General features: G+C 35.0%; 1 long non-coding RNA gene across 2 annotated transcripts in view; it reads left to right on the forward strand.

Annotated features, from left to right (window-relative positions):
* LOC144978760 (uncharacterized) overlaps positions 1-3318 on the forward strand; it is an 11252-nt gene extending 7934 nt beyond the window's left edge. For both annotated transcript variants that reach the window (XR_013646587.1, XR_013646588.1), the window contains exon 4: positions 2049-3318. This is a non-coding gene — a long non-coding RNA (uncharacterized LOC144978760). The remainder of the gene's footprint in view (positions 1-2048) is intronic.
* The last annotated feature ends 8959 nt before the right edge of the window (positions 3319-12277 follow it).

Genomic DNA, 12277 nt, shown 5'->3' on the forward strand with positions numbered 1-12277 from the left:
ACCACATCTCATCACCACTACACACTATACTACTACAACAACCACACTGCAACATCATCATACTACCACTACTTTACAACCACTTTACACACATCATCCTACCACTACTACTCACACCACCACTCACATCACTACCATATTTACTACAACCACATCACCACTACTCACACACACCACAACTACAACCACTATGCCAACTATTCATCATTACTACAATCTTCTTCACACACTCCACTCATCATCACTACCACTACTACTTCAATCACTACCATATCATCATCACTACCACTATTACTACAACCACGAACACCACCTATCCTCACTACCACCAGTATACTACAGGAAACTTTGGATTGTATTTGGCAATGTGTTTATGTAACATTCCAATTCCTTTCTCTTGTGTGCGGAAATTCCTCTTTCGGCATTGATATTCCTATGAGTGGTGTCTGAAACTCCTGTGAGCCAAATTTAAAGTTGCGTCTCTGACTACTACTACTACTACTACTACTATACTACACTACTACTACACTACTACTACTACTAACTACCTACTACATATCTATACTATATACTTCTACTCTTCTACTAATTCTAACATCTAATACTACTACCACTATCACCACCAACATCACATCATCATCACCATCATCAACATCATCCACTACTACTACTACTTCTACAATCATCACCACCACTCATCACTGCTACTGAAACGCCACCACGACATCATCATCATCAATACCACTGCTCTACAGCTATCATCACCACATCAACACTACTGCCACTACCACTACAACCACCATGACATCATCACCACAATTACTACTAAACCACCATTATACATCATTACCACCACTGCAACAACCACCACCACCACATTATCGTTAATAAAACTTTGTTACAACACCATCGTTACTACAATTAGCTCCTCCAGATCATATCCTACAACTTTTACTACAACCACAACCACCCGTCATCATTACTAATACCACCAGTACAACCACCTACATATCATCACCACACCACGACCACTGCACATCACCACAACTACAACCACTACTACCAACACATTATCATCACTACCACTACTACCACAACCACAACCACCACATCATCATCACTGAAACCACAACTATCACATCATCAATACCAGTACGACTACAACCGTCACCGCCACATCAACATTCTACCACTACTACTACAACCACCACCGCCACTCATCCTCCTCTCTACAACCACCACCACCACCACATCATCATCACTACTGCTACAGCCACCACCATCAACACCACTACCACTGCTATTACTACAACCACCGCCTCCACATCATTATCACTACTTCCAATACAACTACAATCACAAGCACATTATCATCATACCACTACTACTACTACTACAAATGCAGTCAACTCCACCTCATCATCACTACAACTACTAGTACATGCACCAAAACATAATCTTCACTACAAATACAACCACTGCTACCACATCATCATATACTACTACTACTACTACTACTACTACTACTACTACTACTATACTACTACTACTACTACTCTACTACTACTAACTACTACCTACTACTACTAAGACAGGGGGTAAATATTTTCATCGAGGCAGTAATTGCAAATAATAGCGTGCAATATGTGTTTTGATCATCTTTTTTGTGCACCATGAATGATATCAATCAATGTCTATTGTAGGTGTTAAATAGGCCTTTCACAAAATAGTATGTATATAATACTAAGACTAAGCCTGTCACAAAAGATTATGTTTATTATACTAAGAACAGGCCTTTTATAAAATGTTATGTATATACTAAGACTAGGCCTTTCATCAAATAGTATGTATAACCTAAGACAAGTTCTCTCGCAAAATAGTTTGTATATACTAAGACTACAAACGACTTAGTTGAAGCAAACCTTGAAAATCTTGAAAGATAGAAAGCCCCAGGATTAGACAAGAATCAACAAAAGTTGAACTAGATGTGAAGTCAAAGAACTGATTTTTTTTTCCTGCATTTTATTATCTGTTACTTTTTGTTGCAGATATTTGACGTCATCAAGCTCCAGGAATCGAGATTGGCCATATGTGGGCGGTAGGGGCGGTGGCCAGCAGGGATGGTGAGGTCATGGAGAATGATTGTGGTATTCAGCGGAGTAATGGGATGGGTTATATTGGAGGGCCCCGGGGATTGTAATGGTAGTGATCAAGATGTTGGAGGAGTTGTTGGTGGCGAGGTGATGATGGGGATGTAGTTGGTGGAGCAACAATAGTGACATTGTTGGTGAAGGTGGCATTGTTGGGTGACGGGATGATGGAAATCATGATGGGAGGGTTGTGGTGGTGAAGGGATGATGATGGGAAGTGATGATGATGGCAATGGTTGTGAAGGGAGGTAATGGTGGAGGAAGTGATGATGGTGGTATTGGTGGGGTTGTAGTGATTGTGATGTAGAGATTGTGTTCGTCGAGGAAGGTGGTGGTGGGTGGAAGTTGTGGGGAGGATGAGGATGCTGGAGGTAGATTCAGTGATAAAGTGAAGGTGGTGGTGTGGTTCTGGACTTGGGTTTGAGTTGATTCCAACTGGTTAGGGCCGGGTGAGTTACATTCGTGTTCTTTGTTGACAAGATGATTGTGGTTGGCATTCGCATGGATTTGAAATACAGATAAGTGTGCTTCTACCGGTGGGGGTGTATTTGTTTGTGTTTCATGTCCATACCCAAGTGCAGTAGGCGGACTGGAGGCCTACAGGAAGCCCGAATGTGTTTGGGCAGAATGTTGATTTACAATTGTCTTGAAGACGGGGATAGGGATGTGATTTGTTTGACTCTTTCTGGATGGGTCACCTTGACCCTGGGTTTGGAACTGTGCCATTTACTGGATCTTTATTGTTGAACCTGCTTCTATCATTTTCGCCAAGCCATGGCTTTCACTTATTACCACTAACCTCACATCATGGTCTCTTCTATCACAACCCCTATGACTCTACCATTACTTCCCATCATCCCTTCCAAAGCCATCACCTCCCAACACAACCATTGCCATCAGAATCGCCTCCCATCATCATCATCTTCACCACCATAGCCCTGCCGGAGTGATTCCCATCATCACGTCACCTGCCTTGCCATTTTCACCATCATTGTCACTGCTGCTGCTTCCATCATCTACATCCCTGCCATCACTTTTATATCAACAATACTTTCTTCATCTTGAGCTCTGCTGGTGCAATCTCTGCCGATCTGACCCTGAAAATTACTCTTAGAACGCCATGATCATTTGAAGTGGCTTTATCGTCCCTGCCACCTTGCAAGCAAGACAAGCAAGTCAAACAAGCAGCATCAATGGTGACTCTTATCACCATTGCACTTTCACCATCATGGTGACTATCATCACCATGCTCTTTCACTATCAATGGTGACTCTTATCACCATTGCCTCTTTCACCATCAATGGTGACTATCATCACCATTGCCACTTTCACCGTCAATGGTGACTATCATCACCATTGCCTCTTTCACCATCAATGGTGACTCTTATCACCATTGCCTCTTTCACCATCAATGGTGACTCTTATCACATTGCCACTTTCACATCATGGTGACTCTTATCACCATTGCCCTTTCACCAGCAATGGTGATCTTATCACTTGCCTCTTTCACATCATGGTAATCTTATCACCATTGACTCTGTCACCATCAATGGTGACTCTTATCACTATTGCCTCTTTCACCATCAATGGTGACTCTTATCACCATTGACTCTGTCACCATCAATGGGACTCTATCACATTGACTCTTTCACCCTCAATGGTGACTCTTATCCATTGCTCCTTTCATCGCGTCCTTTCCAAGCCTATATTATACACTCAAGCACTTAAGGAATTTCATTCACCGTTAATAAGATTTAAATGCCCAATCTTTAACTTCAGATATGGTAAACTTTCAGTTGTTTTTGTCGTATTTTTTCAAGTTGCAGTGTTGTGTCATTTTTCTTTAATCTTAATTTTTTGTTCACAATATTTCATCAACTCTCAACATGACATATGGGAATATCTCTTACAATTACCTTGTAGTTGGATAGAAAGATAATTTTCTTAAGAAAAGTCATCTCATCAAAATTAAAAGAAATTTTTTTCCTGTCTCAGAATTTTCAATGGCCATTTTAATGTTAATGACTCGCGTACTGTATAAAATAGCTTTCATTTTGTATAAAGTTTTGATAAATGTACTTTCATTACATCCAACATTCAGTTTACCTTATTTTAATCTCTTATTCATGTATCATTCATTGCCTATAAGTTTTATTGTCTAATATTTTAAAGTCATATCAATGTCTGGTTTTATTGGAATGTAATTTCAAACTCATTTAATACTTTAACATTATTTATGCAAATATAACAGTAGCTTTTTAAAAACAGAACAATTCATTTATTTAATATTGATTAGCTTGAGTATATTTTTTCTGTACACGTAAATGCTTACTACTTAAAGAAGTGATTTGTGTCTAGAAACCTCTCTGTTTAAACATTACACAGATCGCTTGACATATCATTCTATAGATATATTCTAATACCCTTTTAATTTTGCGATGCCTATACACTTTTGATTTATTAGCAATGATACAAAAGTAATAATAGTTTTTCTTAAAAGAAAGGTAAGAGTGATGCACTTATTACAAAATATTAATAATACGTTAAGTTTTTATAAAACATGGTTTTAATTTCTTTACTATTCATCGTTAATCAAGTAATAAATTTCTTAGTCAGCCGTAGTAATTGTAATTTGATATTTTAGTTTTAGTTAGAATGCACATGTTGACAAAATATGTTACAGTTTGTTTAAAAAACAAACAGGTTCAAGAACGCTTTTGTTATCATTATATACATAAATTGAAATTCAGGTGTTTTGTATATTTCTTTTATAAATTTAATGTTATAACTATTATTGTCATTTGTATAAAATGTGTGATATGTTACCTAACTATAAATATATAAATATTTTACAAAATGTTCTATAGATAATGCCCTTTTAATTTTGTCATGACAACACTTTTTTATCATGTAGTTTGTTAATTTTAATAGGAATATATTTTATTATTACATCATTTATATCAAGTAATTTAAAATTAATTTCACTCTTTATTATAGCAGTCATAGATTTATAACAAATGAAGCATAACATTCAGGAACTTAAAAGACTGTTTTAAAATACTAGAATTTATTTTCTTTTTCTTTAAATATGATCCATCAAGTTTTCAAATATTTGATATTACGGCCAAGCAATCATTATTAAAGTAAACAATAATTTGAATGTATTTATCTGGATTGATATGTAATTGATCTTTGTTTGTAGGCAAATGCATTTTCATTTTTTTCTTTTTCAGAGATTATTAAAATCATAAGTCCATTTCTAAAATTTCGTTCTTAGATTTTATATTAACTTGTAGTTGAATAGGACTTTGTACTACTGATTTTCTTATACACCCTAATTGAGTAATGTTGTTTTTCATTTGTCACATGTCATCGTAAGTAACGCTTGATAGAATTTTAATTTATTCCAATCATATGAAAATAGCGGTAACAATGATGAATTTTTATGAGTAAGCATTGTTTTAATTTTGATTTTAAAAAATATCCCATCGTTTTCAAAAAACAATAATGATATGGTTGACATCAACTCACACATTTTCATTTAGGAATATGTTTTACAATTATCTTGTGGTTGGATAGGCTTTGTCATACAAATAGTGAAATCGTCTCATCAACGGTGCGCTTTAATAATAATGCATCTACCATTTATTTCTCCTATCATTATACAGTTTGATATCTTATTCACACAAAATTACATCACAATATCATCATGTTCTTGTACATGTTTTATTATCTCGTGCTTTATAATCACATCATATATGTTGAGTTTCAATGGAATGTAATTTTGAATTTGTTTTATACTTTATGGCAGTTGTGCAAATATGACATAAGCGATTCACAAAAGGAATAGATACTTCATTTTTTAATATTGAAATATTTTTGTATAATGTTAATACTTAATGCTTAGAGAAGAAATTATTGTTAATATAAAAATTATATTCTTTTATCTGAGAAAGAAATTACAAGCTCAACAATTTTACACAAATCCGTTATTTACATTATCGCTGTAAAAATATATTCTCATATATAGATTTGATCTTCTAATATTTTTTTTGGTCCATCAATTTTCAAACGATAAATTTCTTAGCCAGCCATTATTACTAAATAAACATCAGAGAGAGGAGAAGAGAGAGAGAGAGAGAGAGAGAGAGAGAGAGAGAGAGAGAGAGAGAGGAGAGAGAGAGAAGTTATTCACACTTTTCACGCCAAAACAATATTAGCTATATGACAAGTGGGGTCTAGAATTTAGCTTGAATAAGTTAAGAATTAAACAAAAAGATCCATTGTTTTCGAATATATGATGTGATGGCCAAGTAGTCAGTATATAAATAAGCAAGTATTTTGTGTTTTTATTTGATTCAACATGTAGTTTACCTTCCTTTTTTCTTCAAATAATGAACATCTCAGTCACCCAATCATTAATTGGTTAGAGTAGTTTAGAAGTAACATATATTGCCAGTTGGACTGTGCGTTTATTTGCTCCTTGCCGAGGAAGAAATATATCATTTCTGTAAGGAAATGGGCCAAAAGTATTTTTATCTTTATTACTTGTTTAAATATATAATACGATGTTGAATTAAGCAAAGTCATTGATGGAATTTAAACAAAATGAAATTCATTGTAATTGGATATGGCATTTTATTTGGCATCTTTTAAAGAAATCACCAACATGTTCTAATGATTTGTAATAACCATTAAATGTTTATTGCTCGCATAAATTATAAGATGCGACCACTTTCTAACATAGATTTTTAAATCGTGATATTTAATGACATTGTATATAGTTTTGATGAGTGTTTATAATAATGTATTTATGACATACATATGTAATCTCATTGTATATGAAAATCCACATATACTTGTGGGGCTGTATTTTATATTGTCTTTTTACAATTGATCCAATTTTATTTCCATACTGTCTGGTGACCTGCCACTCAAAACTTTCATAATTCTCAATTATATCGGCTCAGACCACTCAGAGAAAATGTTTAATTTTTTTAATCACATTCTTGGCTTGTTAAATTTGATATTGTCACACGATTTAGTGTGACTAATTCTAAAGTTAAGATATTTTATGGCTGAAGTGGTGAGAGTGAAAACGCGTGTTGTAAAAATAATTAATGCAGTTGTGAAATGATAAACACTTCTGCTATAAAGGAATACAGTTTTTGTCCTTTCCAACGTTTTGAAATTATGATGTATTATAGAAGAAACCATATTTTTTGTGGTTTGATTAATTGGAGATCATCATCATCATCATCATCATATCGTGTCGCGCCAGTGGTGGATCCATTGGATGGCTTCAGGGGTGCAGCCTCTCAGGTCCATATCACTGATATGTGGTCCAAGTTCACACTAGTGAAGGATGTGGTCCATGTTTTGAGCCGTGTGTCCACATTGACATCGGCAGTCTGAAGAAAGTCCCCAATTTTGTAAGGTTGTTTTGGTCTTCCCCACTTTAGACCTTGCCCTGTTCAGTGTCAACCAATCTTTCCTGGGGAGATTTACTCCACTTGGCAGTTCTTCTTTGGGTTCCTGAATGGCATCATTTGGGCAGCAGTCCCATTCTTTCCATGAATGCACTCTGTATATGGCTGCATGGTCTGGGTGGATGCCTTCAGTTGTCAGGAAGCTTGTAAAAATAATTAATGCAGTTGTGAAAAGATAAACACTTCTGCTAAAAGGAATACAGTTTTGTCCTTTCCAATGTTTTGAAATTATGATGTATTATAGAAGAAACCATATTTTTTGTGGTTTGATTAATTGGAGATGACACATTTTCATGTGACTGAATCCAAAGTTAGATATAAGTGAAAAGAGTGAAAGTTCATATCCTGAAATTACAAATGCAGTAGTAACGTAATGTGCACTTCTGCTTAAGATAAAATGAATTTGTCATTTTCAAAATGTTAAACTTTTTCTCCTTTCTTCACACTTTCCATACCACCAAATTTACCTAAACTGTTATGAGGAAAAGGTTCACCATATGATTTTGATATCCATTCACCTCATTGTGTATGTCATAATGATGATTGCCCAATTTATAACATAGAGATATCACCTTATCAATTTCTAAAATTTTCTTTTGTTTATTTCTTCTTCTTCTCTTCTTCTCTTCTTCTTCTTCTTTTCTTCTTATTTCTCTTCTTCTTCTTTCTTCTTCTTCTTCTTCTTCTTCTTCTTTTCTTCTTTTCTCTTCTTCTTCTTCTTCTTCTTCTTCATTCTTCTTCTTCTTACTCTTCACCTTCTCCTTCTCCATCCCTCTCTTCCCATCCTTATCTCTCCTCCTTCCTCTTCTTCTTCTCTTTCTTCTTTCTTCTTCCTCTCTTCTCTTCTCTTCTCTTCTCTTTATTTTTCTTGTTGTTCTTCTTCTTCTTCTTCTTTCTTCTTCTTCTTCTTCTTCTTCTTCTTCTTCTTCTTCTTCTTCTTCTCTTCTTCTTCTTCTTCTTCTTCTTCTTCTTCTCTTCTTCTTCTTCTTCTTCTTCTTCTTCCTTCTTCTCTTCCTCTTCTTCTTTTCTTCTCCTCTTTCTTCTCTCTTCCTCTTCTTCTTTCTTCTTCTTCTCTCTTCTTCTTCTCTTCTTCTTTCCTCTTCTTCTTTTTCTTTTTTTTATTCTTCTTTTACATTCTTCCTCTCTTCCTCTCCCTCTCTCTCCTCCCCCTCATTCTATTTTTCTTCTTCTTCTTCTTCTTCTTCTTCTTCTTCTTTTCTTCTTTCTTCTTCTTCTTCTCTTCTTTTCTTCTTCTCTTCTTCTTTCTTTTCTTTTCTTTATTTTATTCTCTTTTCATTTTCCCCTTCTCTTCCTCTTCCCTCTTCTCCTCCTCCCTCTTCTATCTTTCTTTTTTTTTTTCTTCTTCTTTCTTCTTCTTCTCCTTCTCCTCTCCCATCCCTTCTTTTCTTCTTCTTCTTCTTCTTTCTTCTTCTTCTTCTTCTTCTTCTTCTTCTTCTTCTTCTTCTTCTTCTTCTTCTTCTTCTTTTTCTTCTTTTTCTTCTTTTTCTTCTTTTTCTTCATCATCTTCATTTTTCTTCTTCTTCTTCAATATACATTGCCAGTTGGATTTGGATTTATTAATTGCCAAGACAGAAATATATAAGCCATGCAAAATAGTGGCCAAAAAGTTTAGACATTAACATTTTGAATATTGCAAATATTGCTCTAGTCATATATTGTATTTTTGAAAATTAAAATTATACTGCAGTTAGATGTGGCAGTATGTTGGGCATCTTTTTAAGAAATCACCACTATCAATATTTCGAACATTTCTTTTTCTGTCTTTTGTTATATTTTTTTGGCACCATCTAAATGGTTATTACACATAGAACTTATAGAATAACTGCCTCACTCTTACATAAAATTTTAATTCGTGATATGTAAATATGTGTTTATAGACGTCTAATTGTGTTTGTGACAAATATGTTATCTCATTGATTTTTTTAGAGCTTAACTCCCGCAAACAAAAGAAAGATCTTTCTTTCGCCATAATTTTGTATCACTTGTGAATAAATTCAATTATCAGATTATTACATAAATCAGTTTAAATCAAATTCAACATCACTTCCTGAAGTAAAAGAACTCAATTTTAATTTATTCCCTAATTTGAAACGTGAATCGCCTTTGGAATCCAAATTAATTCCCGTTTCTGCAGGTTTTCCTGTATTTTGGTGAGAATAGTTCGCTTGCTCTGTGTGGATCATATTACAATTTGAATATGACTTAGCTACCCACTTATGGCTTGATAAACATAGGTATGGCTTTTTACATAATAGCAAAATGAGGATTCTTATCCGGATCTTTATTGAATCTGTTGCAAACGCCGTAAACCCCTTAAAGTCAAAAAAGAATTATAGAATCTGAAGCTCTAGCTAAATGCAGCTACTGGACTCTGAGTTGTCGACTATGAATATGTTATGACTTTTCAACATTATATCTGTATTTATATTCTTTCTTTTTTTTTTTGGTCATGTTATGATACAAATCGGTGACTTGTCAACTCAAAACATTAATAGATCTAGATATAAAAATGTTGATGCCGTAAATAATAAATGAACAAAAAACAATTATTACCAAACATGTTGTATGAATTAAAAGTTGAATATTTTCTTGGCTGAAGCACTGGGGTATAAATACATTTTTATTCAACTAAAATTGAATACGTATTTCTCACCTAACCTCTGAAGACAAAATTAAAAAGAGAGGAAATCAAACTAAGTACTGGTTTCCAATATTTTGATATGTCAATCTTATTACAAACGAATCTCTTTTGAGATTTTATGGGTTCAAATGGATCCTATATTTGATCTTAATACATTTCTCCATACCAGCGTTGAAATTTTAAAAGTCGTCTTGAGGAACCTTTGTCAACTTTTTAATTTGCCTTCGTTTATTGTTGCCATTTTTTCATACTATTGATGTACATGAGTATGGATGCTGTATTAAAATTGAGAACTCAACATTGTTTTCTTAGATTTGAATTTAAAGATTCACGTGTTCAATTTTTCATTCTCGAATTCTTTAGGATGGGGAAAGGGGGGGGGGGGGGGGGGGGGAGGAGAATTGTGCTTCTCCAGCTGACTGTTTGTTCCACGTCCTTTCTCATCTTTCCTATTTCTTTATTTTTCCCCGGATGGGGTCTTCTGACCTCCCATGGTGGAAAGAGAGGTCACTCACTGCGTCTTTTATCTCTTATCTCTTTCCCTTTCCATGTTGCTCTCTCATGGTGAACAGGTCACTTGGTGTGTCTTCTATCCCCCTATATATGTTTTATGAGTTGCTTTCTGTCCTTGCCTTTGTCTTGGAATGGGTTTACTTGGTTCTGTCCTGATCCTCTCCGGAATCCTTGGCTGAGAGGGATTTAGTCAAAAGTATGCAAGGATTTTCATTGTAAATCCTCTCTCTTTTATGGACTGATCGTTACATTTTTGTGTTGAAAATATCTTTTAAACATTTGAATGAGACTTTTAGGTACATTGATGGTATGCTTTTGGAATTTCTTGGATATTTTAATTTTTTCACTATCCCATTTCTTTCCTTTTTTTTTTTATTACTGGCGCTGATATAACCTAAATGTTTTGCAAGCGCCATGAAACCCTTTTTCTGGATTGAGATTGCTTGGTGTTTTTTCCCTGGTTATGTCCGAAATCTTTAGCTGGGAGGGAGACTGTCAAATGTATAGTACCCTTTTAAAGAGATATTTTATTCCATTGTTCTGGGTGGGGATCCTGACCTCCCGTAGTGGGCAGGGAGGTACATCCTGTGTCTTCTATCCCCTTATATCTTATCCAACAAGCTTTCTGTCTTTGTCTTGGAATGAGATTACTTGGTTTTTTCCTGGCCCTCGTCGGAGTCCTGGCTGAGAGGGAAACAGTCAAATGCATAGTTATTGTTTTGGGAGATGATATTTTTTTTCCTTGTAAATCATCTCTCTGTTATGTATTATTATATTTGTTATTTTTATTGTATAATGTAAGCATTTGAGTGTATTCCTCTTTGTTGGATTTTGTGCTTGTGTCCGGATGAGACATATGTGATCTCAAACTAAGTACATTGGTGGTATGCTCTTGGAATCTACACATGATCCCTATTTGTTCCCAGTTCCCCTTTGTCTTACTTTTTCTTGGGTGCTTCAATTGTAATTCTAGAACTTTTTACTATCCCATTTTCTTCCTTTTTACTGGCGCTGATATAACCTAAATGTGTTGCAAGCGCCGTAAAACCCTTAAAAACAAAAACAAACATATTCCATTGTTAATCATCTCACTGTTATTGTTGTGTGGTCCTATCATTATTAGTTTTGGATGGTTGGCTAGGTGGTCTTCAGATTGGAAGGCACAGGGCTCGATTCCTACTCTGAGCGGCGTAAAGTTGAATCCTTAGAAAAGCTCTCTACTCACATTCTCTCACCGTACTCAGGTGTACAATGAGTACATGGCTCTTAACAACGTTGTTTCTGTCCGAAATAATTGTATTATGCCTAACCGGCGTTATATATCGTCCTCCTTGTTGCTGTTGGCATGGGACCCATTATAAAGCCCTTAGAGCGTGCTTAGTGGATACTGCGCTGTTATAGTATAATAATACAGTGGTCAGAAGTAATTTTATTTTGTCGACCCCAGGAATGACTTGGTGGAT

This window comes from Berghia stephanieae, chromosome 1 (genome assembly GCF_034508935.2).
Source record: "Berghia stephanieae isolate SIO BIC M18660-M18661 chromosome 1, UCSD_Bste_1.3, whole genome shotgun sequence".
NCBI classification, from domain to species: domain Eukaryota; kingdom Metazoa; phylum Mollusca; class Gastropoda; order Nudibranchia; family Aeolidiidae; genus Berghia; species Berghia stephanieae.